At 39.8% G+C, this 24,745-nt stretch overlaps 1 protein-coding gene and 1 long non-coding RNA gene across 3 annotated transcripts in view; both read right to left on the bottom strand.

Annotated features, from left to right (window-relative positions):
- The window catches only part of SEC23A (SEC23 homolog A, COPII coat complex component), a gene marked incomplete at its 3' end in the record, with an annotated part of 53,958 nt that extends 49,750 nt beyond the window's left edge, over nt 1-4,208 (bottom strand). Inside the window, exon 1 of the mRNA XM_081292913.1 lies at nt 4,025-4,208. The remainder of the gene's footprint in view (nt 1-4,024) is intronic.
- Nucleotides 4,209-21,103: 16,895 nt separating this feature from the next.
- The window catches only part of LOC308646417, a 4,754-nt gene continuing 1,112 nt past the window's right edge, over nt 21,104-24,745 (bottom strand). The window contains exons 2-4 of one of the 2 annotated variants that reach the window (XR_014021384.1): nt 22,765-23,293; nt 22,569-22,660; nt 21,104-22,136 (exon numbers count right to left, since the gene is read on the bottom strand). This is a non-coding gene — a long non-coding RNA (uncharacterized lncRNA). Of the gene's footprint in view, nt 22,137-22,568; nt 22,661-22,764; nt 23,833-24,745 lie in introns of those variants that run through there. The other variant, XR_014021385.1, reaches the window with a different exon arrangement.

Below are 24,745 nucleotides of genomic sequence, written 5' to 3'. Positions count from 1 at the left end.
ACACACACAAATAATAAAAATTAAAGAAAAACTGTACTTCCTCCTATCATTCCCAAAAATTGGGAGACAACTAGAGAATATTATGCTAATCAAAAGAGATGTGGATTTTCAAACATGTATAAAGAGTAAAGAGTAATCCTAAAATAAGACTAAACTATCTTGAAGGTAAATACAGGAAACAGTTTTGAGAGGATGGTTTTGAGTTTTCACGGAAACATGGCTATTGAAAGATAATGAGGGCTGGGGATGTGGCTCAAGCGGTAGCGCGCTCGCCTGGCATGCGTGCGGCCCGGGTTCGATCCTCAGCACCACATACAAACAAAGATGTTGTGTCCGCCGAGAACTAAAAAATAAATATTAAAAAAAAAATTCTCTCTCTCTCTCTCTCTCTCTCTCTCTCTCTCTCTCTCTCTCTCACTCTATCTTTAAAAAAAAAAAAAGAAAAAAAAAGAAAGATAATGATAAAACAAAGATCTGGGATAGTGAGATGGGAATTAGAAGATGCTTCTAACAATAAGCAACAATAAGAGAAAAACAACCCCCTCCAGGAGAAATCCAGTTTTTGTTTTTGTTTTTTTAAGAGAGAGAGAGAGAGAGAGAGAGAAAGAGGGAGAGAGAGAGAGAATTTTTAATATTTATTTTTTAGTTCTCGGCGGACACAACATCTTTGTTTGTATGTGGTGCTGAGGATCGAACCCGGGCCGCACGCATGCCAGGCGAGCGCGCCACATCCCCAGCCCCAGAAATCCAGTTTTAATAACATCTTCCAGGTTACAAATGTATTCACATACATTTGTTAATTTGCATTCTAGGACTATACTATCCTTGCATTATTTTTATAAAACATGGAAGCAAATGATGTTATCTGTTTATTACTTAATTATGCCTATAATGTAAAACATATCTCCAAAAAGCATTACAATAACTAAAACACCCCAAACACCAATCATGGTCGTTTCTCTGAAACATAAAGCATAAAAATGGCTTTTGTTTTTGCAGCACTATGAATTGAAACCAGGGCTTAACATATTCTAGGTAAGCACTCTTACACTGAGCTAAAGCCCCAACCCCCCAAAACTGCTTTGAGTGACTACTCTTCTCAGTTCTCTCAAGGATAGTACATAACTAGTACTTCCGACATTTTCTTTTTCTTTTTTTTTTTTTTTTTTTTTTGATACTGGGAATTGAACTCAGGGGCACTCAACCAATGAGCCACATTCCCAGCCCTGTTTTGTATTTTATTTAGAGACAGGGTCTCACTGAGTTGCTAGGAGACTCACCATTGCTGAGGTGGCTTTGAACCCATGATCCTCCTGTCTCAGCCTCCCGACCCACTGGGATTACAGGTGTATGCCACTGCGCCCGGCCAGACATTTTCTTAAAAATGTAAAAATGATCTGGGGATGGTGGCACGTGCTTATTTGCAATCCCTCCTACCAGGAAGGTTGAGGCAGGAAGATCACATGTTCAAGACCAACTGGATCAAAATAAAAATTTTAAAAAGGGCTGGGGATGTAACTCAGTGGTAGAGCACTTGCATAGCATTCACAAAGTCCTCTGTTCAGTCCCTAGTCTAAAAAAAAAAAGAAAATAAAAAGATAAAATGAGCTTGAGGCTATATTTCATTGAAAACAACATGACAATATTTGTTGCCAATGATAAAACTTGAGCTTGCAAACAAATGTTAAAATTTTTTTAAATGTATATCCATATCAGAAGTTTGAGAGCTTCCTAAAACATGAAAAAAAAAATTTGATAAGACCAGCAATCATATTAAAGTAATTTTCTTTGGCATTGTATAATAAAACATTTCAACATTTGGAAGATATATATTACTTCCAATGGTCAGTCCTCCTAAATGGTCAATTCATGATATTACAATATTGTACATGGTAGATGTCTCATTCAAAGTGAAAGTTAAACCAATGGGTTTTAAGAATTAAAAAAAAAAAAAAAAAAAAACACTTCTAAGGTTTCAGATTCTGTACTGGAATTAACCTTTAATTTCTTAACTAAAACTATTGAGTTTTTATGTAGTCTCAAAGAAGAATACACATAATTATCTGAAAACATTATTAAGGTATCTCTTCTTCTAACTACCTATATGAAGCTAGATTTCCTTCATACAACTCAACCAAAACATCTCAACAGACTGCAGAAGTATATATGAAAACCTAGCTGCCTTTTATTAAGAAAGTTGTTTCTCTTTGGATTCTTAATAAAGTTTAAGAGTACAATGGGGTTCTCAGCACCACCGTCTTAGGACTACTATGTAACATCACTGAGAAAGGTCTAAGAGTTTTAGCAGGAAGACATTCACATACAGGCTATAAGCAGGTTTAAGTTTCTGTAACAGGTAGGAGGCTGGATTATAACTTCACAGCATTACTTTTTTTATTAAAACATATTAAATAACATCTGAGTGATATCTGAGCACAAACCCTCTTCTTTCTCACATTTTTTTCTCTTAATCTCGAATCTAAGATTCTTAGTTTGCTAAATCACATCCATTATATTTCTTAGATTCTCACTTCACAGCAAAGTTTGAAGTCCCACCTGTTTTTTTTCTTAATTGGTCAAATTATATAGTCATCCATCACACCTCCCTCAAAAGGAGGAACTGCTCAATCTTAAAAATCACTAATTTGGGGCTGGGCATGTGGCTCAAACGGTAGGGTGCTCGCCTGGCATGCCTGCATCCCGGGTTCGATCCTCAGCACCACATACAAAGATGTTGTGTCTGCCAAGAACTAAAATAAATAAATATATATATATATATATATATATATATATATATATATATATATATATATATATATATAAATTCTCTCTCTCTCTCTCTTAAAAAAAATCACTAATTTGAGGGACTGGAGTTGTGGCTCAGTGGTAGAGCACTTGCCTGGCCTGTGTGAGGCCCTGGGTTCCATCCTCAGCACCACATATAAACACATAAATAAAATAAAAGACACATTTACAACTAAAAAAAAAAAACTTTTTTTAATCGCTAATTTGAGTACAAAAGTCCTTTTACAAACTAGCTTTCCACAAAACAGCATTATTTGTCAAGCACTCTGTCCCATAAATATTAACATATTTACAGAAAAACATAAAACCAAATAAAATCATTCACACCATATTATAATGAATTGATTAAAAATGGATGAACTTCTGAAATGATGTTAATTATACTACTGAAGAAAAACAGAAGGTTTAAACATTTGGGTTTACATCTATATTTAAATGTAAAACTTCTTTAACCAAATTAGCTAATTACCCATGGCTTTGGGGGACCGGGTGGGTAGGTGTTAAGGAAGTTCATGAGAGAACATGAACTGAACATCTCGCGGCAGTGATTATTTGTAGATTTACCAAGACTTCTTAACAGTGACTTTTCCTTTCCCACCCTAACGGAAAGACAAAACTGGCAGCTTGGAAGCCCAACGGTATAGGACGGTCCGGTCTGAAAACTGAACTCTATTAGTAATCAAGGCCCAAGGCATTAGCTTTACCTGGCACTTTTCTCCTAAACCTATTTAACAACAAGGCCGATTTACAGGTGATAAAGTCACCTCGGTTCAAAGTCTAGGGCACATCAGATCAGCCAGCAATGAACCTAAGGGCCCCAGAGCCCGCAAGCGTGGCGCTGGGGTAGGGAAGACGGGGTCGCCCAGGAAGTGGGGGTGGGTGCTGGGCCAGATACTCGAACTGCCACTCTTCACCTGACTCCCCTCTTCCCACCTAATCCAGGGAAGCTGGGTGAGCGGGCCGGGTCGCCAGGCCCCAGGAGAACGAAGCAGAGGGCGGTGGGTGAGGATGACAGGTTCAGGGATCAGCGCTCCCCTCCGCACTCGGCCGCAGCCTCCGGCGCGCCTCGCCGGAGGCGGGGCACCCAGGAAACAGAGCCGGGACCATCCCGAGACCCCCGCCCGCGGGCCTGCCGCCACCGCCTGGCTCCGGCTTCACGCTAAGCTCCCGCGGATCCCCGGGGACCTGAGGGGAGGGGAGCCTTGAAGTCGGTCCTTACCACACTACCCCTCCTACGAGATCCGCGCTGGTCGCAGCCTTGTCCTGGCAAAGTCAGTCCCCTCCACCCGGCAGGACCAGCCGTGGCACTACTAACAGGGCCGGCGCCGCCCCGCCCCCGACCTCCTTGAGGACCTCGGCCCCGCCAACATGGCTGGTGCCGCCTCTGCCACGTCAAGGGGGCGGGGGGAGTAGTCAGGGAAGGGGCGGGGCGGTGGGCGGGGCTAAAAGGCGTCAGTGAGCCGGTACCGAGCTGCAGGGACCCGGCGACTTGGACCCGGGAGCTAAAGGTTAAAATGATGTGCGGCCTGGGAACCCGACGAAAAGGGATGAATGGGAGAGGGGACCGGAATCCGCCTTAGGGGCGGGTCGACCCGAACAACCCTGGCAAGGGAGCAAGGGAGTGGGGCAAGCAAGTAGAGCGACCTTCCCGTCTCGGGAGCCGCGGCATGCCCACTCCCTGCAGGTCGCAGGAAGGGTGGATAACTGTGCTAGGCACTCCAGACACCTCGGCGACAGAAATGAAGACGTCCTTTAGAGCATCCTCTCCTCTACGACCCTGATTGATTCTGAAAACCAGAAACCACACATCTGGAAAAAAAAAAGTGAAAAGTTCCTTCTTTACTTGATGCAACAAATATTTACTGAACATCTATGTGCAGCGCACCAGTTGAGAGGCTGATAATATGATGGAAGCAAAATAAGCCTAAATCCCTGATCTGGCAGAATTTACACACTATGTATCTCTCTTTCCTCCTAGTTCTGCCGCCTATCTCCACCTACCCCATAGCCTCAAACACACACACACACACACACACACACACACACACACACTACAATCTTTGGCTGATTATTCTTGATAAGTTTGCTACTTTTTTTCAAAAAAAAAAAATGCTGAAAAAAATGAGACAGAAAAGGTTGGGAAAACATTCAGTTTTGGTGGTATCAGACACACCTCATCTTTCCATGAGGGCCTGCTCATGAAATTAGTTCCAGATATGATTACAATAAAATTCTACAAAGCTCAGACCTCTCAGCATTTTATGGACTAGAAAAATAGAAATCAAAGTTCTTTAATTCTTATATTCATGAGAAATAACATCAAACAGAGCTGGGAATATAACTCAGTAGTAGAATGCTTGCCTAGCAAGTGTGAAGACCTGAATTTAATCCCAGTAATAGAGTGAGGGGATAGAACCAAATATAATGTATATGTTAAGAGTGTTTTAGAGGGGCCGGGGATGTGGCTCAAGCGGTAGCGCGCTCGCCTGGCATGCATGTGGCCCGGGTTCGATCCTCAGCACCACATACCAACAAAGATGTTGTGTCCGCTGAGAACTAAAAAATAAATATTAAAAAAAATTCTCTCTCTCTCTCTCTCTCTCTCTCTCTCTCCCCTCTCTCACTCTCTAGAGTGTTTTAGAAAATGGGAAAGGATACATTTGCTTAACAAATTTTAATACAAGCCTAAAAAGGGAATGAAATCAAAAGCCAAAATTCAGTTTAAGCCTGCAAATAAAGTGGATTCAGAGTACCAATTTAAGAATGATTCTTGACTAAATACAACATGTAAGTAACAATGGGCAATGTCATAAGGGTGAAATAAGGGCGTTCACCCAAAAAAATAAGATCCAAGAATAAATAGGGTAAATAGATACGCATCTGGGTCTACTCAGCCTATTTTATCAAAAATCAGTAACAGGACACTTCATAAACTACAAAATTTACTTCTCATAGTCTGAGGGTTGAGAAATCCAAGATCAAAATACAAGATAATGAGGTGTGTGGTGAGGCCTTCTAGCTATATCTTCACATGATGGAAGGGGCAAGCTAACTCTCTGAGGTCTCTTTTATTTATTTTTCTGTTACATTTTTTTAAATTGATTTTTTTAAAAATAAATGACAACAGAATGCATTACAATTCTTATTACACATATACAGCACAGTTTTTCATATCTCTGGTTGTATATAAAGTATGTTCACACCAATTCGTTTCTTCATACATGTACTTTGGATAATGATGTCCATCACATTCTACTATAATTGCTAACCCCCTGCCCCCTCCTTTCCCCTCCCACCCCTCTGCCCTATCTAGAATTTGTCTCTTCCTCCTATGCTCCCCCTCCCTACCCCACTATGAATCAGCCACCTTATATAAGAGAAAACATTTGGCATTTGTTTTTTGAGGGGATTGGCTAACTTCACTTAGCATTATCTTCTCCAATACCATCCATTTACCTGCAAATGCCATGATTTTATTCTCTTTCATTGCTGAGTAATATTCCGTTGTATATATATATACCACATTTTTTTTTATCCATTCAATGTTTATAGCAGCACAATTCACAGTAGCTAGAACTAGCTATTGTGAATTGTGCTGCTATAAACATTGATGTGGCTGTGTCCCTGTAGTATGCTGTTTTTAAGTCCTTTGAGTAGAAACCAAGAAGCAGGATAGCTGGTCAAGTGGTGGTTCCATTCCCAATTTTCCAAGAAATCTCCATACTGCTTTCCATATTGGTTGCACCAATTTGCAGTCCCACCAACAATGTATGAGTGTACCTTTTTCTCCACATCCTCACCAACACTTATTGTTGTTTGTCTTCATAAAAGCTGCCATTCTTATTGGAGTAAGATGAAAACTTAGAGTGGTTTTGATTTGCATTTTTCTAATTGCTAGTGATGATGAACATTTTTTTTTTTAATAATATTTTATTTTATTCTTATGTGGTGCTGAGGATTGAATCCAGGACCTTGCACATGCTAGGCAAGTGCTCTACCGGTGAGCCACAACCACAGCCCCACATTTTTTCATATATTTGTTGATTGATTGTATATCATCTTCTGAGAAGCGTCTGTTCAAGACCCTTCTTTTTAAAAAGTTTTTTTTTTTATAAAGCAAATGCCCTTAAGATCATTACATTCTAACTAGCATTTTCAAAATTAGAGATTAAAAAAAAAAAAGAAAAGAGGAGAGATTCCATGGTCAAATAAAGTCAGGAAACACCAAGTTAAATTATATAAAATAAGTCTCTTGACTTGTCACAGATTTTAATGTTAATACCCATGAGTCTTCAAATAAGGGATTTAAGTATACTATCAAAAGATATTTGATCTTCTAACTTTTTGCAGGGATTATCTTGGAACAAGTATTCTAAATACCCTATGAAAGACTTTGTCTTCCACCATTAATTACCCTAAATATTAGTTACTATGTAACAGCTGGTAGTTTCCTTTCTACTTCAGAACACACAGATTTTTTTCTAAACTGAAAATTCCAGTACTCCTCAGTCTAGTGAAGTATGATAATGTGAATTCTTGGAATTTTGTGTTAACCACCAGATGGAGCCTTCACCTCTCCTTTTTGGTTTATTGTTTTCTAATACACATGAAGCACTTTAAGTATTTGTCTAACATGGATTCTTTTCCATTTGTTTACATGGGGACAGAACAAGGCACTGGCCAATTATTTCTCAAGTATTCACTAGAAAAAAGTGATGCTCAGATTCTTCTAATTTTGAAATTTCAGCTTCAAAAGTATGTCAAATATATATTACTATATCCTAACTTCCACCCTGACCCCTGATAAACCGTGCCTGAATCTGGCAAGCAGCTAAAGAGCATGCCGACCTCCTCCAATACTCAAAACCCCTTTACCAATCCCGCAGCATGTGCTGCCATCCCTACAGCTGAACCTAATGGACATACCAATCTCAAGATGCCAGGCTCACTAAAATCCAACACATGACTACTTGCCTCCTTGATGGCATAACAAAAAAATTCTCATACCCAGGTTAATTATGACAAGATTAGGGAACTCACCCAAGGGCCTGATGAAAACCCTGTCTTCTTTTTGGCTCGATTTACTGAAATTATTACCAAATATACCACCTTTTTTTTTTTTTAAGAGAGAGTGAGAGAGGAGAGAGAGAGAGAATTTTTAATATTTATTTTTTTAGTTCTCGGTGGACACAACATCTTTGTTGGTATGTGGTGCTGAGGATCGAACCCGGGCCGCACGCATGCCAGGCGAGCGCGCGACCGCTTGAGCCACATCCCCAGCCCCTACCACCCTTGATCTTGATACTTCTGCTGGTGCTCTCTTTCACCATATCCAATTAATCGGCAGATCTGCACTTGATAGCTGTAAAAAAACCTTAGTTAGAAAAGAGTCCCAAGACTCCTCAGCAGCAACTTCTAGATGCTGCTTTCAAAGTCTTTAACAATAGGGAAGATGAGTCCAAAAAGGAGAAAGAAAACCATCTTAAAGCTAAATATCAGCTCTTGGTCTCAGTCATCCATAGTCTAAAAGAGCCCCTGCTGCTTGTGGCCACACGAGATCCTGTTTCTGATATGGGCAGACTGGACACTGGGCAAAAGCCTGTCCTAATCTGAGCTCCCCCCTTCCTCCCGCAATATACCCTATACCAACTATGGGCAATGGGGACACTGGAAGATGGACTGTCCCCAGGGAATGTCACTCCTCCGCTTGTGCAGCCTACTTCCCAAGTATCATGCACTGAGTTACTGGAATGAGGGGACCTGGGCTCCACTGCTCCCAGATTACAGGGATGGTGAACAACCAAGCAGTTTCTTTTGTGGTCAACACTGGGGTATTTCCCTTCTGACTCAATGACATGGACTCACTTTCAAAGCAAAAACCACTATTAAAGGGAATCTCTGGAACTAAAGCTATCCCCCCCCCCCTTTTGCACATTTGTATCCCTCTCATTATCTCATTCTTTTATAGTCATGCCAAGTTACCCTGTTCCCCTATTGGGCTGAGATCTCCTCCACAAATCAAAAGTCTCCATCACCATTCCTCCTTTAAGGTCCACTACCATCTTTATATTACATTCTAACCTAGACCTAGTGTCTGCACCCCTTATGTCTCCTGATTATTCCTTGCTCACTGGGATTAACTCCACCATCTGGCTTACCTCTCAACCCACCATTGCTAAACACCATTCCCCTGTTCATATCCAACTGAAAGACCCCACATGCTTTATTTTCTAAATTTACCTGCAGCCCTGTCTGGCCTCTGAGGACAGGATATGTCACATTCCTTAGCAAACCACCTGTTCACTGCAGGAGAAAATGCAGGCCCAAAATATTGTTGATCAGAGGAACCAAATTTCCCTGAAGGAGGAATCTTTTGTGACCAGATAATCCTCATCTGGCAGTGGGGGAAAAGAAAAAAAAAAAAAACTGTCTCATTTAATTAGAGTAAAACTACCCACCATCTGTACTAATTCAGAAATTCAAATCATTTATTTTCTCTAGTGGATACATCACCCAGAGCACTAACAGGCTTGCCTCCCACTTCAGATTGCGGAGCAAAAAAAAGTAAACTATCATAGTTCATAACATGTAAGAAATTTTAAGGGATAACTGGCTGGTTGATTTGTATACATGTGTGAAGACACAAATAGTATGACTCTACTTTGTGTACAGCCAGAGAAATAAAAAATCGTGCTCCATTTGTGTACTATGAAATGAAATGCATTCTGCTGTCATATATATCGAATTAGAACAAATAAATAAATTTTTAAAAAGGAAAAGGAAAAAAAAGGTTAATTTGTATTCTCCACGCTGAGTGAGGTTCCAGCCTGAGGTAATGGAAGGAAAGATAGAAATTGCTGATCCCTAGAGGCTCTGGGATTGGGGAGCTGCCCCCTAGCCAAAGAAAAAATTTCCTCAGCATAGGCACCCATATTTCTGATCTCTTTTTATTTATTAAAAGGGGAACTTCACTGAGCGCAGTGGTGCATGCCCGTAATTCCAGTGGCTCTGGAGGATGGGGCAGGAGGATAGACTTTGAAGCCAGCCTCAGCAATGGCAAGGCACTAAGAAACTCAGTGAGTCTCTATAGCTAAGTAAAACACAAGATAGGGCTGGAGCTGTGACTCAGTGATTGAGTGCCCCTGAGTTCAATCCCTGGTAGCCACCCCCCTCCAAAAAAAGGGGAGCCTCATCCTCAAAAGTAATGGGAAATGATGTTTCATAATTTTCTGCATCCAAACTTGGCCTGATTACCAACTGCTGAAAAAATGGTTAAAATGCCCTAGGCATGATGTTTCTGCTCAAAACAGCAATTTACCTCAGCTCCGGCCAGATCTCACTAAGGCTTGCCATGAAATGTAAATGACAGGAGCTTGCAGGCTCAGCAGGGGACCAATCTGAGATGGAAGGAAAAAAAAAAAAGAAAAAGAAAACGTGCTTTCTAAATCCCAACAGCCCCCTTGGGAGATCTAAAACAACTGACTACAGCACAGGGAGAAAAAAATAATTTCAGGGCTCTCTCTCTCCCTTTCTTTCTTTCTCCTTCTTTCAATACCTGAACTCACACTAGCCTGAGTCAAAAAGTAAACTGTATGGTGCTTTATTAAAATAATTAATGGCTATGTCACTTTTTCCTAGGACTCTTTTTTTTTTAATTCTATATTTTTCAGCTCATGGTGATACCGCTGTTGACTGGTGACGAGTCCTTGCTTCCCCGATGTTGAAGAATAACACCAAAGAAGCACGCCGAGGCAAGGTCAGAGTAGAAATTAGAAGTTTATTAAAGGACAGCAGAAAAGACTTCTCCCGGAGGAAGAAGGGGACCCAAGAGGTGGAATCCGTGGCAGTGCGGTTGTTTCTCCTTCTTATAGTTTTGGGGATGGAATGTAGGTTGGAAGGCCCGAGGGGTGGGACACTTCTTTGTGATGGGCTATCTTTAAGTTTGCTGGGGGCTGTTCATTAACACTTCTTTGAGGTGGACTTTGGCCTAGGGCCTTTTTGGGACTCCGTCAACATTCCATGAGTTGTCCTGTGTTTTCCCTGAGTCATTCCCAGCATGGCCTCCATTTTAGATTTCACTCGATATTAGACCCGATTTACCTAACTACACTGACTACCTAACTTTAAATCTGGCTTCAATGGTTTTATGGTGAAATTCACATTTTGATCCTGTGTGCCTAGACTAATATGTTTTTATGATCAGTCCTATTTTTATCCAACTATACAGGCTTTTTTTTTTTTTTACTCTGTTTTGTTCAAAGGCCAATTGACAAAGGTTAGTTAGCTCTCATCTGTAGCATTGCAATGGAGACCTATCTACAAAAAGCTACAAGGCCTTTTTTTGTTTGTTTTGTGTATGTGTGCACCTGTATATTGTTATGTCTACATGTGTTTGTGTCCATGATAAAATTGGCATTATAGATAAATGAGTGACATAAATTAAAATTTTAAAAATGGATCCAAATGCCTTTAATTCACATGATTTTAAAAGTTCAATTTAAATTGACTAAACAAATGAGAGTAAAGACATTTTTAAATGACTAACTCATACTTTTTCGAGGTGGTCAAACAACTAATAAAATGTTGCTATCTAAATCCATTGTTTCTAAGATTTTTCTTTAACAAAGAAGAGATGGTTAATGCTATTCAATACACTTGTTTGATATCTTGGTTTATAAAGTTTGTAAGGGTAAAATTTCTAAGCTGATTCTAAGCTGCAAAAGTCTGAGTTAAAGTGTAAAAGACTAGGGCATTGTAAAGCTTCTAGATTGCAAGGCCTGGGCTAAAAAGTAAACAATTCCCCTGCTATCCCCGGAGCCTGTAATGTCTGTAAAGTTGTTGGGACAATGCGGGAGCTGCTCAGTAAATATCTCCATTGATTCCCTGGTTGTTTAATAGCTAAGGGCTCCAGGTAACATGGCACGTAGGCATCCAGGTCCCAGGACCAATCAGTTTGAATGTGTGCCCCACTTGGAAGTGACCAATCACCCCTGCCCAAACTGTTCCCGCCAATGAATGGACTAATCATGTATCAGAATTGTTGTTCAATTTCCCCGCGCCTCATGATGATTTGTTCTGATGTATGCAAAGCCCCCCACCCTCTCCAAAAAGTGTACTTAAGCTCTGCTTGACCTCTGCTCTGGGCTCTGGGCTGCTCTCCCTTCTTGAGTGAGCACAGAGTCCCAACGCGTTGGAACGGATCCCTAATAAAAAAATCCCCCTTGCCATTGCATGAAGCTAGTCTCGTGTGGTCTTTCCTTCTCCGACGTTTCGCCGGACCCTTACATTTAAACTAAATTAGGTTTTAATATTTGTGGGTTTAATCTTTGTAAATGTGTTAAGGAGACATCTGGTTAACTTATAAAGTTAAAGTGCTAACTGCTAAATATACAATCAAATATTCTTGACTTATTGAATTCAGGGTAATACACTTAAACATTATGCATGTTTTCATGAATTTGTAAATGGAAAAAGGTTTAAGATTGCTATGTTGGGCTGGGGATGTGGCTCAAGCGGTAGCGCACTCGCCTGGCATGCGTGCGGCCCGGGTTCGATCCTCAGCACCACATACAAACAAAGATGTTGTGTCCGCCGAAAAAACTAAAAAATAAATAAAATTCTCTCTCTCTCTCTCTTTAAAAAAAAAAGATTGCTATGTCTATGCCTTAACTAAAACAAGGTTATTAAGAGTCAGTATTCTATCAGGTATAATTTATATACAAAGAGTATAAGAGGTTTCATTTGGGTTTTGATTAAAGTAACATAACTGTAAGGGTCCGGCGAAGCGTCGGAGAAAGAGACCACACGAGACTAACTTCATGCAAAGGCAAGGGGGATTTTATTAGGGGGATCCGTTCCAACGCGTTGGGGCTCTGTGCTCACTCAAGAAGGGAGAGCAGCCCAGAGCCCAGAGCAGAGGTCAAGCAGAGCTTAAGTACACTTTTTGGAGAGGGTGGGGGGCTTTACATACATCAGAACAAATCATCATGAGGCGCGGGGAAATTGAACAACAATTCTAATACATGATTAGTCCATTCATTGGCGGGAACAGTTTGGGCAGGGGTGATTGGTCACTTCTAAGTGGGATACACATTCAAACTGATTGGTTCTGGGGCCTATATGCTTACGTGCCATGCTACCTGGAACCCTTAGCTATTAAACAACCAGGGAATCAATGGAGATATTTACTGGGCAGCTCTCGCATTGTTCTAACAACTTCACAAAGATTACAGGTTCTGGGGATGGCAGGAAGATGGTAACAATAGACTATTTAAATTCTAACAATGGTCTTTTACTTTTTAGCCCAGGCCTTGTAATCTAAAAGCTTTACATTGCCCTAGTCTTTTACACTTTAACTTTAACTTTAACTCAAGATTTTGCAGCTTAGAAATTTTACCTTTACATAACAACATAAAAGTATTTCATCTTATTAAATAAAATATTTTGCCTAAATTCAAAAATTTCTTTTTTTTTTGAGATTTTTAATATTTATTTTTTAGTTATCAGCGGACACAACATCTTTGTTTGTATGTGGTGCTGAGGATCAAACCCAGGCCGCATGCACGCCAGCCAAGCGAGCTACCACTTGAGCCACATACATCTCCAGCCCCTTCAAAAATTTCATAAGAACTGTGAATTAAGAAAAGTGGTCAAAAACTAGGAAAGAGAAAAAGAAGGTCCTAGGTATGGAAATATATTTTAGTAGAAGGAATAAGAAATGTTTCTGGATAAGAATGTCATTTGTGTGGTAAAGTAGAATGTCTAAGTAAGCTGCAGAAAGTTTGTGAAGGGTAAATTTCAAAAAGCTTGTGACTAAAGTGGTATAATTAAGTAGCATAATTAATCACAGCTATTCAAGGCTTTTTCCTAAGGTCAAATATTAAAGCAAATGGTTTTAAAGGAATTGGGATTTATATAAACAACAACTGTTATTTTAGAGTATAATACTACATTACAGAATCTAGATTTTCTTAAAAAAACTAAACTTGGTTAATATAAAAACATCAATGTAATTGTGGTACTATTACTGTCTTCTGTGTATTCTAAGTGTGTTCATATCTTCTAGGTATACAAATATTTTAAAGTAGGTGGTTTAAGCATTTTATGGGACTGAGGTTGTGGCTTGGTGGTAGAGTGCCTGCCTAGCACATGTGAGGCACTGGGTTCGATCCTTAACACCACATAAAAATAAATAAAATATTTTCTTTAAAAAAAGAGCATTGTGTCAAGCTAGTGTTCTCCAAAATATAAGTTGTCAGTAATGGTAATTTTAGACTTTTAAAATAACAAATTTAATTGGGGAGATTTATTTATATCATTTAATGTTCCATAACTTGACCTGAATTTTATGCTACTTTTACATTGGGGTAGAAATGTAAATATATTTCTAAAAGATAATGAGAGCCTGATCTGTTAAAAGGTTAATATGTGAAACATAAAAACATTTTGCCACTTTCTCACAGAAAGAAGTTCAAAGCTTTCTTAGCTTTCGTTTGATTCATGTTTCAGATGTAATGTCATATTATTAGTTAACATTCATATAGATTCAGGAAGCAATATATGTAAACTTTATAAAATGACATTTAAGAAAGAGGCAAAGATTAGCTTCAGAAATATAATGTTTTACCTAAGATTCATCAAGAACCCCACCTTGCCTGAGTTAAGATGCCTTTCACCTTACTCATGTTAAGATAATTTCAAAGTAGGCTAGGCTTAAGCTCATCTAAAGTCCTGTTCAAAGGATAAATTTTTGTTACAAAGATTTAAAATTATAAAAAGTTATATTTCTTGATTCAAAGCTATTACACAAACCCAAAATGTTTTCAACTCTTGTAAATTTCATTTTGTGTTTTCTTTGTCCACTTTAAATGTCCTCTGTTACGGTCTTACAGAAGTACAACTTTCAATATAACAACCTAAATTAATTTAAATAATGGGCCATCATCTATAGACAGACAGGATGTAAGGCTAACTTCCATTACTAATATAGACCCCAATTAAATAAAAGGGATAAGTGACTGTAAAGATAAAGACACTAAAGTTAAGGCCCAGTACTCTTACTTTAAGACTGGTGAGACTGGCTTGCTGGATGTTTAAGTCAAAGGCTTAAAAATTAAAGTTAAAATAAAAGGGTCAAGAAAACCAATATTTGGTTCTTGCCCTCTGAGTCAGTTTGAACTCAGGGAACACAGGAACTTCTCTAAGAGATATGCAACTCTGGGTCACATGACCTCCCGATCAGGGAGATCACTGGGACCCTGGAAAAAGAAAGCCAACACTACACATGTTGCAAAAGAAGAAAGTCATTGGAGAAGAAATACAACACTGATGCTTCCAAAGGAAGCCACATGGTCAGCGAGACCTTGACCTATCTTGGCAAATGGCACTAGTGGACCTAAGAGGCTGCTCACAAGTTCCCCCAAGAAGAACCCCTGAGGAAACAGCTGACTCTTAATAACAGATAGGAACATAGTCAGTTTGACCAGCTTGGTCTTGAACACTTGGCAAAAACAGTTATAACCAAAGTACAACCATGCCTGGGCATATAAAAGAAAAAGTCAATAGTTCTTTTAATAGAATTTAAGATATATACTTTTTTCAGTCCTACATCCCTGATGCCCCCCAAATTTTAAGGCATTTTTTTTCTTTTGTGAGACTCATATTGACCCCTGCCTACCAAAATTGGACTGGTCTCTGTACCTTGGCTTCCCTTACTCCTCAAATTGACATTTTACCTTAGGACCAAAAATTTATCTATCCCAATAATGATGCACACCAGACACAAGGGATCCTTTCACTTTATTCCCTTACTCACAGGGCTAGAGATATCCACTGGGATCGGCATAGGAGCAGTGGGATTAGGAACCTCTACTCACTATAAAAATTGTCAACACAGGTTATTGAAAATATCCAACAGGTCACCAATTAGGTACTGACTTTACAAAAAACATCTGTCAGATATCCCTGACATCCGTCATCCTGCAGAATCATCTGGGCTAGATCTCCTTACTGCCATATTAGATGGCCTATGCCCCCTTCTTCAGAGAAGAATGTTGCTTCTATATTAATCAATCAGGACCAGTAAGGGATAAAGTTAAATAACCATAGGACTGATTGGAACCATGGAGGTGAGAACTAGCTGATTCCTAAAATGGTGGACTTCTTGGCTTCTCTCTCTTTTAACCCCTCTAATACTAATTTTTCCTGTAATAACCTTTTTTTCTTCCATATTCTTTTTTTTAATATTTATTTATTTTTTTTAGTTCTCGGCGGACACAACATCTTTGTTGGTATGTGGTGCTGAGGATCGAACCCGGGCCACACGCATGCCAGGCAAGCGCGCTACCGCTTGAGCCACGTCTCCAGCCCCTTCCATATTCTTAATTTTGTACAAAAACAGTTTCTGTAAGGTGACCTGCTCAGCTCAAATTGCCTCCTGGAAGCACGTCAAAGCCATTTTCCTCCTGTGTTCACAATCTGACTTTCTGAAACCACATAAAAAGGACTTTGCCTATGATGACCTCAACGATCCTTCATATACACCCCTCTTCAGCCTCAGCAACTGAGGTCTCCATGTTCTCTTCCAGGACTCTGAAAGGAAGGGTCCCCCATACTTCCTCCTTCTAAGCAGGAAATAACCAGATGTGATATCCACATCCCAATTCATTATCCCCTTTCAGAGTCTGAAATGAAGGATATGGAAAATAACATCCCCATGGAAAGGAAAGTGACAGCCCCCAGGTAGAAAAGGAGGACAGTGTGATCCAGGAGACTAGGAGGGGAAGGCAAACAAAAAAAAGTCTGGGCTCTGGACTTTTATCCCAGTAGCACTGAATTTCAAGCTTTTACAACTGCTTTCCTGAGTTAGATTTTTTTTTGGGGGGAGGGGGGTTTACCAGGCATTGAACTCAGCGGCACTCAACTACTAAACCATATCCCCAGCCCTATTTTGTATTTTATTTAGAAACAGGGTCCCACTGAGTTGCTTAGTGCCTCACTTTTGCTAAGGCTGGCTTTAAACTTGAAATCCTCCCACCTCAGCTTCCTGAGCTGCTGGGAGTACAGATGTATGCCACAGCACATGGCTCTGAGTTAGATTTTTAACTTGCACAACTAGTTTCCTGACTTTCCAGCCAGTACATATTCAGTCTTTATTGATTAAATCACACTAAACATTCTGCTATGATTAACTCTCATTAAGACCTATAAAAACACAGACCCTTCTTATAACCATTCACCATTTTCTCTCTGAAAATGTGCCATCCCACTGCTGCTTAATAAAGACAGCTTCTGATCCCAGGTCTACTCCCATTTTTCATTATTTTTGCTTATACTCAGTATCAAAAAAATTATAATTCTAGGGCTGGGGATGTAGCTCAAGCGGTAGCGTGCTCGCCTGGCACACGTGCGGCCCGGTTTGATCCTCAGCACCACATACAAACAAAGATGTTGTGTCCGCCGAAAACTAAAAAATAAATAAATAAATAAATATTTTTTTAAAATTATAATTCTAAAATAGCAACTGTTTTTATTCCAGAGTGTCCAATATTCCAATGATTCTTTGTTCTGCCACATTGACCAATTCTAGAATTATTAGTAAGAGTTCCTTTAATCTCTTAAACCATTTACAGTATCCCAATGAAGCAAAACATGATCTACTGGCAGAAGTTTTTTGTTGTTATTGTTTTTATCTAATGTTTGATTTTTAAAAGAACATAGATTTTTGTGTGTGTGTGTGTGTATGTGTTACATGGATTTAACTACCTAGGAACACTTAACCACTGAACTACATCCCCAGCCACCCCCTACCTTTTTTTATTTTTTATTTTGAAATGGGGTCTCCCTAAATTGCTTAGAGCTTCACTAAGCTACCAAGGCTGGCCTCAAACTTGCAATTCTGCCTCAATTTCCCAAGTCACCGGGATTACAGGCATGAACCACCATGCCTGGCAAAGAACACAGAATTTATAGAAGCTATACAACAAAGGAAATAAATCTCACTTAAAGAAAAAAACTAGATTTGTATTTTTACTTTGAAAGAGGATTAAAGTTTTTGTTTGGGATTCTGTGATTAAATTAGACATTACCTTGATTTTCAGACATCAGGTCAGCTTTCAATCCCTCTTTAGATCTGCACCTAGAGCCTGAGGACAGCACTCTCAGCAAGAATAACGAGACTGCTCATACCCAGAGCACATGTGCTCTAGGAAGCAAATTAGAGCTCTCTGCATATATCTTCATCGACTGTCTCTGATTTTTTTTACCAGTGGGTCATTAAAAGCTCACAGAACTTTCCCTGGAATTTGTTGCTTTGGAGTTTTTCTATAACAAAATACCTGGAAAAAATTTAAAAAATTAAGGGTAGAAAAGTTTATTTTGCTCACAATTCCAGATGTTTCAGTTGATGCCAGCTGGCCATTGTTAAGATGAACCTGTGGTGAGACAGAATATCATGGCAGAAAGGCATGGCAGAGCAAAGCTGCTTACTTCATGGTGGCCAGAAGCAAAGAGCAAGAGTAGAAGGACAGAAAACAAGATATAGTCCCCAAAAGCACACCCCCAAGGACCCACTCCTTTCAACTAGGTGAAGCTGGGGGACAAAAAGACAGTCAATATAGGTAACAAATAATTGGGTCTGATCAGGAAGGTGGTGGCTACTTAGAAAGAAAATCAAATGCTACCCTTTCCCCTGCCTCCTTCCAAAGCCCTTCCCCCTGCTCCTGCTCCAACCTGTTGCTAAAGTAATCTGCCCCAGGAATTGTTCCTCTCTGCAGGAAGTTGTAAGAGTTATTAAGTGATATCTCCTGGCTATTACCATACTGCATGGATCACTCCACCATTTGGCCCTTCCCTTGACCATTTGGCTTTCACCATTTTGCTTACCCTGGCCACTGGTCATGTAGGCAAGAAGGGAAGGAGGGCATGAGAACAAAGATAATCTGAGATGTATAAAAGGGGCAGGACACTCCCACTTCCTTGGATTCTAGATATGGCCTCCTTCTTCCCCACCTCCAGCCCAGCAGTCTGTTTCTAGTCTTTAAGTAAACTTGTTTCTATGCTAGTCTCTTTGTTTCTCCCATTTCTCCAGTGTTCAATCTTGAACATCTGGGGAAATGGAACTCACTATCACCAGCAACCGGCAGTATTATAGGTTCCAACTCCTACAGTTTCCACTACGTCCCAATAATCCATTTAGATATGATTCCATCATTGGCATCAATGAAATTAAAATCCTCATGCTCCAATCACTTCCCAAAGGTCCTACCTCTGAACATTGCTGAGTTGGAGACAAAGCCTTCAACACAAGAGTCTTTGGGGGCTACTTCATATCCAAACCATAATCCCAATCTGTCATCTACAATAACCAACCTGGGATGTTGAGAGCCACAGCCAAAGGGGCCCCAGCAAACTTCCAGCTGCCAGCAAACTTCCAGCTGCCGGCTGATGATTGGCTCACAGCAGCCCCAGCAACATCTAGCTGATTGGCTCCTCTGTGGTGATGTTCATTGGGCTGTTTCCCTGCCCTTCAGACTGCCAGCTGATGATTGGCTCACAGCGGCCCCAGCAACATCTAGCTGATTGGCTCCTCCACGGAGCTGCTCATTGGGGGACTTCTTTGGCTCCGCCCACACGACCCAGCCAATCGGCCTCAAGAACAGGAGGATTGTGGGAGGTGGTGAGGGTTGTGTGGGGGTGAGAGGCTTGTGGGAAGCCGGTGGTGGCAGTTGGGCTCTGAGGGTTTTTTCCTGAGGAGCAGTTTTGTTTGGCCTTTGTAGTTCTAAAAATAAAGTTAGTTTCTTTTGACAAGTGGCTCCTGAATTGTGCCCAGCCAGACTGCGGCACTGGGAAAACAGCCTGCTATAAAATAGACTATAGCAAGTCAGAATACTAACTCTAGCAACAACCCAGAAAGTTAAAAAAAAAAAAAAATATATATATATATATAAAATAATCAGTACAAAATATCTAGGATTTGATTAATATTTGATAGTTTTCCTAATTTGTCTGCAATTCCAATTTAGAACTAACCAGATAAAGCCAAATATGCACCCTTAACCGATCACACAGGATGTCCTATATCTAGTTAGCCTGCTGTCCTAATCTATTGTCTGTTGCCACAACAAAATACCACAGACTGTGTAATTTATAAATAATAGAAGTTCTAGAGTCTGGGAAGTCCAAGGCCATGCTGCTAGCGTCTGTCCAGTTTCTAGTGTGGATCTTCTTTCTGCTTTATAAAACAGCAGAGGGCATCACATTGATACTGCCGGTTACTGGCCCTGCTTCCTCACATGTTGAAGTATAACATTAGAGAAGCACAAGGAGGCAAGCATATAAGCAGGATTTATTTAAAAAGGGTTAACACAGACTTGTCCCAGGAGGGAGAAGGGGACCATAGCTGGTATCCTTGCATCCCAAGAAGTCTTTATCTTTTTATAGGTTTGCTTTGCTCACCTGCTCTCTTCCCCTTATCTTTCTCCATCCAGCCTATGTGACTAGGCCCAGGAAATACTTGAATGGGATTGCCAAAAGGTGGGAAACAGGTGGGCTGAAGGAGCCAGAGAGGAGTAATCCAGAAAGGAAGGGGGTGTAATTAACAACTCCCTATAGGGAGGAGAAATCCCTGGGACAGGTTACCTTAGCAGCAGGTTGGAGCAGGGGCAGGTTATCTTGATTAGGGTGGAAGAAGGGCTCTGAAGAAATTAATATTTCAATTCCTCCATTCTCTCAGATCCAACCCTTGCCTACCTGCCTAATTCTGGCTTCAACATGGCAAGTTTGAGCAAATATGTTAGCTCAGGCTGCTTGATATGGTTTAGAGGTGGTGTCCCTCCAAAGTTCATGTGAGACAATGCAAGAAGTTTTGGAAGAGAAATAATTATAATCTCAATCTAATCAATGGATTGATTCCCTGATTGGTGGTTGGAGGCGTGGTAGCTAGAGGCCGTGGGGGTGTGACTATTGAAAATGGTTCATTGGGGGCTTGACTATGGGATTCATAGATAGAGAGAAAGACAGAGAGAGAGAGAGAGAGAGAGAGAGAGAGAGAGAGAGAGAGAGAGACCATGCTTTCTGATCATTATATGAGCCTTTTCCCTCTGTCACACACTTCTGTGAAGTTCAGCCTCACCTGGAGCCTGGAGGCCTGGTTCGGGACTTCTTTGAACTGAGACCTCTGAAACTGTGAGCCCTCAAATGAACTTTCCACCTTTAAGGTTTTGGTGATCAAGTCCTTTAGTCACAGCAGTGAAAAAGCTGAGTAAAACATTTCTTTTTCTTTTTCTTTAAAAAAAAATATTTTTGATTGTCAATGGGTCTTTTTAAAAATTTATTTATATGCATGCAGTGCTGAGGATGGAGCCCAGGACCTCACACATGCCAGGTAAGCACTCTACCACTGAGCCACAACCCAGCCCAAACATCTCTCTTCTTATAAAGACATTAATATCGCTATGGAGGACTGAGGATATAGCTCGGTTGGTAGAATGCTTGCCTCACACGCACAAGGCCCTGGGTTCAATTCCCAGAACAACCAAAAATAATAATAATAATAAATAAGTAAATATCACTACGGGGGTCCATCTCCAAATACCATTAAAATGAATTTGGGGTAGTTTCCAACACATGTCAGTGGGTACATTCAAACCATAGTGCCAACCTATGGCTTCTCCATGAAACTTTTCCTTTTTCCACTACAAGTTTTTCCTATTCCCCTATCTGCTTTTGATTTCTACTAAACAGTACATGGTAGTAGTGATTGACTCCTTATAGGAAGCTCTGAGTAGTCTTTTTTCTCATATGGTTTTCATTTATTTTCTATGCAGAAAGACCCTCTTGAACCTTTCCGTAGTGGTACTTTCCCCAGTTAATGTTTAAAATGTTTCCCCAGCCAGATGTAGTGGCTCACACCTGTAATCCCAGCAGCTTCCGGAGGCTGAGGCAGGAAGATTGCAGGTTTGGAGCCAGCTCAGCAACTTAGCGAGACCCCTGTTTCTAAATAAAATATAAAAAGGGATAGGGATGTGGCTCAGTGGTTAAGTACCCCTGAGTTCAATTCCCAGTACCAAATTTTTTTAAAAAAAATCAACAAAAACATGTCTCCCTGTCCACCAGACTCCAAGCACAACAAAAATAGAGTGGTGACACACACATGTAATCCCAGAAACTTGGGAGGCTGAGGCAGGAGGCTCACAAGTTCCAGGCCAACCACAACAATTTAGCAATGCCCTAAACAACTTAGTGAGGCCCTGTCTCAAAATTTTAAATAAATAAATAAGAAAAGCTGAAGATGTGGCTCAGAGGTAGAGTTTCCGTGGGTTTCATCCCTAGTACTGGGGAAAAAAATAGAGAAAGGATATAATTATGAACTAAGCTTTTTACAATTTATTTCATATGACTCTTATATGCATTAATACTTGAGACTAACAGGGTTGCTTAAAGGTATAGAAAACACAGAGCCAACCTTTGCATTTAGCTTTATTAGGTCTGACTTAGATATCATCATCATCAGAAAGAACTATATCATCAATGAACACTCAATGGAATATTCTGGTCTCACAGTCCTCATTTAACCTCAACAGACAAACACCGATGTCAAAAAATATTTAATACTAAATAGGGCTGGGGTTGTGGCTCAGTGGAAGAGCACTTGCATAGCATGTGCGAGGCCCTGGGTTCGATCCTCAGCGCCACATAAAAAATAAATAAATAAATAAATAAAGGTATTGTGTCCAACTACAACTAAAAAATAAAAAAGTACTTACCCACAAAAATCTTTTCATTGAAAGTTGAAAACTGATTGGAAATCTGTAAAAACTGGAACCAGAAGAAAGTCGCTACCTCAGAAAAGTTCTTCCTGAGGAGAGGTTAGATGACAGTTATAGATTTAGAAGTTCAGCTTTCCAAAGTTTAAGAATTTTTTCAGAATAATTTTATCAACCAAATATAGCTTATTCTTACATGTCTCATATCTCTCAGAAACATTAAAAAATACTTAGTACCAATTCCAGTTTTTAACTATATTAAAATTATTTTCCAGGGCTGGGGATGTGGCTCAAGCGGTAGCACGCTCGCCTGGCATGCATGCGGCCCGGGTTCGATTCTCAGCACCACATACCAACAAAGATGTTGTGTCCGCCGAGAACTAAAAAATAAATATTAAAATTCTCACTCTCTCTTTAAAAAAAAATTATTTTCCAAAGTTCATTACTAATTATTTTAAGTTAGACTGCATTTGAAATAACAGAAAGCTACCCTTATAAAATTTATTTTCCTCTGTCCTGAATAAACTCATTACAGAATCATTAGTACACTTATTACTCACCTCTTCTTTTGAAAAAATAATTTATTTCCTAAGACCACCTTAGTTCCTGCTTTTCTTCTCCTTTCTTTCTTGATCCATGGGTAGTTCTGACACCACATATGTATGCAGAATCCAGTGTTAAGCTTTGTTCCATTGGTGGCTGGCTACATAATCATCTGTTCATTTCTACAGAAAAATAGGATAAAACTGCTAACAATTCACATTTTGAAATTGTATTTGTAAGGAAATCCAGAAATACAGTCACGGCTTACTTTTTCAAATTTGTTATTATCACCAACATGTAGGGAAATACGATTATTTCTCTGTATTTCTTCTAAATCTGTTTCTCCAAAATCAGTGAAAAATATTTAAACAAATAACTTTCTAGTTTGACTGCAGCCAGGCAGTGTTTTTCTGTCCCCCAACTGTCTAGTTAAAATTGTAAGCACTAGGGCTGGGGATGTGGCTCAAGCGTACCACGCTCGTCTGGCATGCGCAGGGCGCTGGGTTCGATCCTCAACACCACATAAAAATTAAAAAAAAAAAATAAAGATATTGTGTCCACCTAAAAAAACAATTAAAAAAAACTAAAATATGAATAAAAAATTGTAAGCACTAATTCCTTAGCTCTTAACCTAAAGATTGTCCTCATTTTATCTTCAATTAAGAGTTACATTAGGGGCCTGGGATTGTGGCTCAGTGGTAGAGTGCTTGCCTAGCATGCACAAGGCACTGGGTTCAATCCTCAGCACCACATAAATGTAAAATACAAATTGCATGGAAATGGAAGGAGACCCTCATGGTTATACAAAATTACATACAAGAGGAAGTGAGGGGAAAGGGGAAAAAAAAAACAAGGGGGAGAAATGAATTACAGTAGATGGGGTAGAGAGAGAAGATGGGAGGGGAGGGGAGGGGAGGGGAGGGGGTATAGTAGAAGACAGGAAAGGCAGCAAAATACAACAGACACTAGTATGGCAATATGTAAAACAGCGGATGTGTAACCGATGTGATGCTGCAATCTGTATACGGGGTAAAAATGGGAGTTCATAACCCACTTGAATCAAAGTGTGAAATATGATATGTCAAGAACTATGTAATGTTTTGAACAACCAACAATAAAAATAAAAAAAAAAAAGAGTTACACTAGGTTTGAAGTCATTTCTTTGCAAGTTAAAGGCAGTGCTTTTTCTTTAAAAAGTCTTATTAAGCATCAGTTTGTAAATTAATTGAATTCATTCACAGCATGTCTAGATTCAGATATAATACTCCAATTATTTTTTGCACTTTGTTTTTTATTTTTTATTTTTATTTTTTTTATTGGTTGTTCACAACATTACAAAGCTCTTACATATCATATTTCATACATTAGATTGAAGTGGGTTATGAACCCCCAATTTTACCCCAAATGCAGATTGCAGAAATACGTCAGTTACACATCCACAATTTTACATAATGCCCTATTAGTAATTGTTGTATTCTGCTACCTTTCCTATCCCCTACTATCCCCCCTCCCCTCCCCATTTATTGCACTTTGTGACCCAACACGAACTACTTAATCCATTCCTGCCTTGTTTCCTATCTGTAGAATGAATATAATAGTACCTAACTCACAAGGTTGATCTAATAACAATAATA

This window comes from Spermophilus citellus (assembly GCF_964194105.1).
Source record: "Spermophilus citellus genome assembly, chromosome: 4".
Classification (NCBI taxonomy): domain Eukaryota; kingdom Metazoa; phylum Chordata; class Mammalia; order Rodentia; family Sciuridae; genus Spermophilus; species Spermophilus citellus.
The sequence above is the reverse complement of the archived record's forward strand: the minus strand, read 5'-3'. Positions and strand labels throughout refer to the sequence as shown.